Source organism: Bison bison, unplaced genomic scaffold (assembly GCF_000754665.1).
Source record: "Bison bison bison isolate TAMUID 2011002044 unplaced genomic scaffold, Bison_UMD1.0 scf7180017864238, whole genome shotgun sequence".
Taxonomy (NCBI): domain Eukaryota; kingdom Metazoa; phylum Chordata; class Mammalia; order Artiodactyla; family Bovidae; genus Bison; species Bison bison.
This window is the reverse complement of record NW_011494810.1, coordinates 1,417,124-1,422,896: the sequence shown is the minus strand read 5'-3', so window position 1 is coordinate 1,422,896 and position 5,773 is coordinate 1,417,124. Positions and strand designations below refer to the sequence as shown.

Genomic DNA, 5,773 nt, shown 5'->3' with positions numbered 1-5,773 from the left:
GGGCGGAGCTGTCTGCCTCAACTCTTCCAGGGCCCCTTCTCCCCAGGTCGTCTCCAATGCCCGATCTCTCAGAACGACTCGAGGTCTGGACCACCCCAAGTTTTCCGGGGTCCCCAACTTCGGGAGATGTAGTGGAGATAACTGTTACTATTGGGCCCTTCGCTGCTCACAATCGCAACTCCACGGGTCAATACCCATCAAACCAATTACGCTTAATCCACTCCAGTCCAGACTTCTCGCGTCTCCCAGCCCAGACCCAGTCACACAGTGCAGAATCTCGTGGAGCTTAGGGGAACAGCCCTGCCAGGGGTAGGCCGAGCAGCTTACCTCAGCAGTGTGTTTACCAAACCCAAAGCCAAGAATCTGGGGGCCTGCTCCCCCAACCGCTGGCTTCCGGAAGGGAGGAGTCCAGGGCATCACAGAGGCTACAGCTTACAGGGAAGTGAGAACAAGAACCAGGGTGCCAAAAAGAAGCCAGGGAGGAAACACTTGCAGTCAAAATCGAGAAAGAGCAAGCTGGCTTCCCTCACCCACCCTTGCTTTTGTTTTTTCTTTCGGGGTAGATAACGCTGTTAGTTGGAAGTAAAAGAGTAGAAACAGACCTTTCCCTAGGGGAGAACCATTAGACCCAAAGAGGAAATTAAGGCCTCAAGCAGGCTTTGGGGTTGACCTGTGAAAGGGGGTAGGGGGAACCCTGGAAAAGCGTAGATATCTGTATCTGACCCTAAGAAGTGAAGGAGGGACGCTAAGAACTACTGGTTACTCGTGCAGATAACTTTCCTGAGAAGGACTGGGTCCAGAGCCAGGGCTGCCATGTGATCAGGACACACTGTTCTGGCACCAGCACCTGCCCCCATCCACTTCCCTCCCCTGTGTTTCAGAGCACAGAGCAGTCTGGAACTTCCTGGTGTGTGGTTACTGACATCACTCACTAACTTGTTTCTAAGTGAAACTAGGAATTGTGTGGCGGTTTAAAGAAACAAAGGCAGGACATGACCTAAAATTCCCTGCATGGGGGTAAGGAGCTAAAACAAAATTGCAGTGGCCTTTACATGCACCTACAACCTACCCCACCCCCAGCCTCTCCTTTAACCCTAGCAGCTCTGCAGAATATACACTGTCGTCTCACTCTACAGATGTATATTCTGAGGCTCAAGCTAAGTCCCAATTTGCTGAAGGTCACAAGACCTAATGAGGGTCATGGCTAGGTTTTAGACCCAGGCAGTCCTACTTCCAAGATGGCACTCATTCCCTCTTCTCATGCAGCCTTTAGTGTTTGAGATAGCTGTGTGTCCAGCATGACAAGCACATAGTCGGGCAGCAGGGAAATCCTGCAGTTGGAGCCTGGTCCTAAAGGAGAAGAGTGAAAGAAGAGCTGACGCCTCAGTGATGCTGGACTCTGTGTGTGTCCAGGGTCTCCAGTTTAGTTGATTGTGTGGACTGTGGCAAGCAATGGGAGTCCACACTTATGGGCCAGTCAGCAGCGAATGTTTCTGTATCTCTGCCCTCTCTCTAAGCTTTTCCTCATGAGGGGTACATGGGATTATAATACTAATACTCCATATCAAAGCAAGAGGGAAAACCATAGTTTCCTAAAATTGGGAAAAGTTGGGAAACACTGTGGATCCAAGATAAGCTAAGATCACTATCCCAGGACAAAGGCCAGAGTAGAATGCTGAAAGGTGAGGAAACCAATTATCCCAGAATATGTCAGATTCCCATCTCTACCAATCCTCCTTCTCTATCTAAGGCTGTTCAGTGGGAAAGAGGAAAGATAACTGTGTACCAAAACTCATGCCCCATCACTATAACCCTCTGTTTAAATTTCAAGTCTTAGAGAAGATCTAAGAGTAGAAATTCCCTGACTGTCCCCAAACAAAGGACCTGGTTAGAGAGGCAGGATGAGCTGAATTCTTGGATGGAAGCAAAAGAAAACATTTGTTCTGAGAGGCAAGAAGCCAGGGTGATGAGTGCCAAATTGACCTGGGAAGAGGCCCTGGGCTCCTGATGGATGTTTCATGGAGAAGGGTTATAGGGTAAGAAGGGCAGAAACAAGGAGCCAAGTGCCTGAATTCTGGGGATGAAACTGGGATTGGATTCTGTGAAAATGGAAGAATAGGAAGTTCTGGTCCTAGCCACTACTCCCAGAAAAGGAGAGGACAGATAAGAAGGAAGTGAAAATTGTCCCAGGAAACTGCCCTCCCATAAACAATGCCCAAGATATCCTGAATTTTTGTATAATTTGCAAAGAATTCATGCTATGAACATAAGACAGATCTTAGCTTGAAACCATAAGTAGAAATAAAAGCAAAGTTTTAAATCAACGATGTATCTATTTTTCCCCTTACTTCCTCCCAATATCTCTACTCCCCTCAACAACACAGAAACTCAGCTCACCAAAATCAAAGAAAAGAGAAAAGATTAACACAACAACCACTGAGCAATGTCTATTAAATGGAACTTTGGGTTAGTCACCGACGATTCCTTTTGGAAAAAAGAAGGGTATAAATAAATTCAGTTACAACATACACACAACATGTGGTTTATTGGTCCTGGCTAAGTGGCTGAACACCCAATGAGTGCTGTGCCCTGGCATCATGGTGCCCCTTTGAGAAGGCTAATGGCTGTGTCCAGAGGACTGTCTTGTCAAAGGGTCAGGCTGAGGGAAGGACTACTGCTTTTGCTGGAAACAATAGGGGAGAGGAATTCTGGCTCACTCTAAGAAGGAAGCATCTTACCAGGAGGCTGTCTGACAGGGCCCTTGAGTTCTCCTCCCTGGAGGTTTGCAGCAGAATCCCGACGGCCCTTGTCAGGTCAGATACTATAGAAGAAGCACAGAACTGGGCAGGCGATCACAGCATCTGCCACTTCACACTTAGGCAAGCCCTGCTTGCTCAGGGCTTCTGTAGCTTCCCCTCACGCATCATACTGGGAGAATAATCCCTGCTCTGTTCTCCTCACAACAATGTGGTGACGAAAAACTGACACAACACAACAGCCTGGACACTTCACATAATGTAAGCACTGTACAAATACAGCACGACTCTGTGGTACTTCAAGTGCTTCGAAGCACTCACAGGCCTCCTAGGCAGGATGAGGGCCTGGGACCACATATCCCTGAGGGATCACTGTGATCCTAGCGTCTAAGCAAAGAATAGCACCAGGAATTTGCTGGGCAAAGCTAGGGGAGGTGACAGGAAATCCACCTAGGTCTGCCTGCCCAGCCCTCAGGCCACTGGGGGCCTCACAGACTCCTGTGGAAAAGAAGGAAGGGAAAAAGAAAGAAACCAAGTCATAAATACACGATTTTCAGCTTGCAAATGCCCACTGAATATGAGGCCCAGGTGTTACACAGCAGTGAGAGGCAAAGAGATGCTAGAAGCAAGCTTCCTACCCCTTGCCCAGTCCACTGTATCCTATCAAAATTTCCATCACCTCTCCTTTCTGCTGTTTTTGTCACTCAGAAAAGCAGGCATCCTGGCATAGGTAAATTGGAATTCAAGGAAGGAACAGAAGGTAAGAAGGTAAGATGAACAGCTTCTGCTTTAAGTGGGAATAGAGCCTGTGAAAATATAGAAGGCTAAACAATGGCAGTCTGAAAAACACTGTCACTTCAAAGAGCAGGACAGAAGACCAGGATATGGCATAGAAAAGAAAGGCCCAGTGCTCACTCCAAGAAATGGAGCTCCATCTCCTAACAGACACTTGGTCCTTGAGACTTACACTTCTCTCCACCTCTCTTTGGTCTGCTACCCAGAAGCACACATGCCCAGCTGATCGGAGAGCTCGGAGAGCCAACAAGAATCCCTCAATCTGAGCTCTCTTTGAACCCATGCACCTTTGCCACCACTTCATGATAGCAGGTATTGGCTAGTAGCAACAGGATGAGACAAATTCAGGACAGACTCTTAATTAAGCACAAATAAGACTTTTGCCAGAACACTAATTCAATAAATGAACAGAACTCCTAATTCAGTTTTTCTCTATGCAACTAAACAAGCATATCAAGCAATAACAATGTTACTCTGCTACATGTACATGGCCCTGGATACTCCTGAAAAATCAACCATTTCATTTGTTCCTTGGAAACAACCTGTGAGGGACTTGGAAAGTTAGTTATCCCCATTTTGCAAGCGAAGAGAACATGGCATAGCTTAACTGACATTATCTAGGGGTGTACACTAAGAAAGGCAGAGCTAGGACACAAATCCTGATTCCCAAACCTGTGTTCAGTTCCTCTGCTCTTACAGTGAGGTTTCACGGCCTACATTTCCTTAAAGGGGAAGGAGGAGAGGCAACTTAGGAGGTATTCCAGACCATCTGCTACCTGCCCCCACCCAAGGTAGCTCTATTTAGTTAGTTCTCCAAAACACAGCAGCCTGCCTCAGCCTGGATAATCCATTCCAGAGTTGTACTTAGCCCAAACTGACTTGGAATCCTATTACCCCAGTGTGGAAAAAGCCTTTACAAGTAATCTAATACAACCTCCCTTCAGAGGCCTAAAGTCTTTTTATGTTCTCCGTGGTCTAACCTCACAACTGACATTGCTCACAACTCCTTTCAAGGTACTCTGTCTGGGTAAGGAGATACTGGGAACAAGCCTGCACTCTGAGAGGGAAGGAGAAGTGAAGTTTTCTGTGTACCCATCAGGGTAAGAGTTCTCATCAGGGCATTTTCTGAATGGCAGTGTCCCGGACTCGCCCTACTCAACACTATCTGCACAGGAGCAGCAAGACACCAAGTGGGAAATGAGACAGGAACCTTACCTTTCTTCTCTCAGCTGCTTCCCTGAAGATCATCAAACCCCCATCCAGTACTCCATTTCCAAAACTGAGAATCCCCGATCAGAAACACCGAAGTGCAGCTTCTCTCCTCTGGTCCAGGTCCAAAGTCCATGGCTAAGTGGACTCTGAATGGGAGGAGTCTGGGGGGGAAGGAGTATGTCCAGGTCCCTCCCCCCCCTGCAGGCTTCAGTGTCCCTCCCAGAGGTCTATTACATCCCTTCATTCAGCTGGTTTATTATGCCCAAAGTCTGGTGATAGGCAGATCCCAGGTACTATCCCATCTCCTGTTCAGGGAAGGAAAGTCATCCACTGTGAGGGCTGGAGAGTCCGTCTTCTGTTGAAGCTCATGAGAGGAAACAGGCCTTAGAACCGGCATGGCCCTTGAAGCTGATTTCTGTGTTAACCTGAAGAATATTTAATCATGACACTCTCTAATCTATTATATACTCAAAGGAATCCCTAATACTTCCTACCTAAATGAGATTATCATCAAAAACCCTTCCTTAAACACTCCACAAGGTTATTCAAAGTACCTACCTCACTCACAATTCCACCCCAAACAGTCACCTCAACAATATGTATACAAATATGACTCAAGGTAAAGGAAAGACAGCACCTAATCCCACCATAGAAAAGTAACCAAAACCACTGCTGTGTGGAGACTGTCTTCTAAGAAATACAGAAAAGAACATTCTCCTCCTGTTCTCGTTTGTGCCACACACTAATCGTCCTACATCTCCCAAGCTTCTTAGGGTGTGCAGTGTTTTAATCGGCCAACTCTCCCAGTCTGAATTAAATCCATACCAGACCTAGATGCTGGCACCTTCTACAAGCATTCTTTGCCCCCTTCCCTTCACTGGCACCCCCCGCCCCTTCCAAAATTGTGCCAAAGATGTAATTCCCAATCTTCGTCAAACTCCTTCCTAAGGCGACTCCCGAGAGCACTTTCCTGAAATGCTAGAGGCCCGAATGCTACCACCAACAGCCCC

The 5,773-nt window shown here is 47.2% G+C and overlaps 1 protein-coding gene across 1 annotated transcript in view; it reads right to left on the bottom strand.

The window, feature by feature from the left end:
• The window catches only part of MGAT1 (mannosyl (alpha-1,3-)-glycoprotein beta-1,2-N-acetylglucosaminyltransferase), an 18,730-nt gene that overhangs the window by 12,517 nt on the left and 440 nt on the right, over nt 1-5,773 (bottom strand). Inside the window, 1 exon segment of the mRNA XM_010846490.1 lies at nt 4,767-5,188. The gene's annotated coding sequence lies outside the window, so the exon portion shown is untranslated.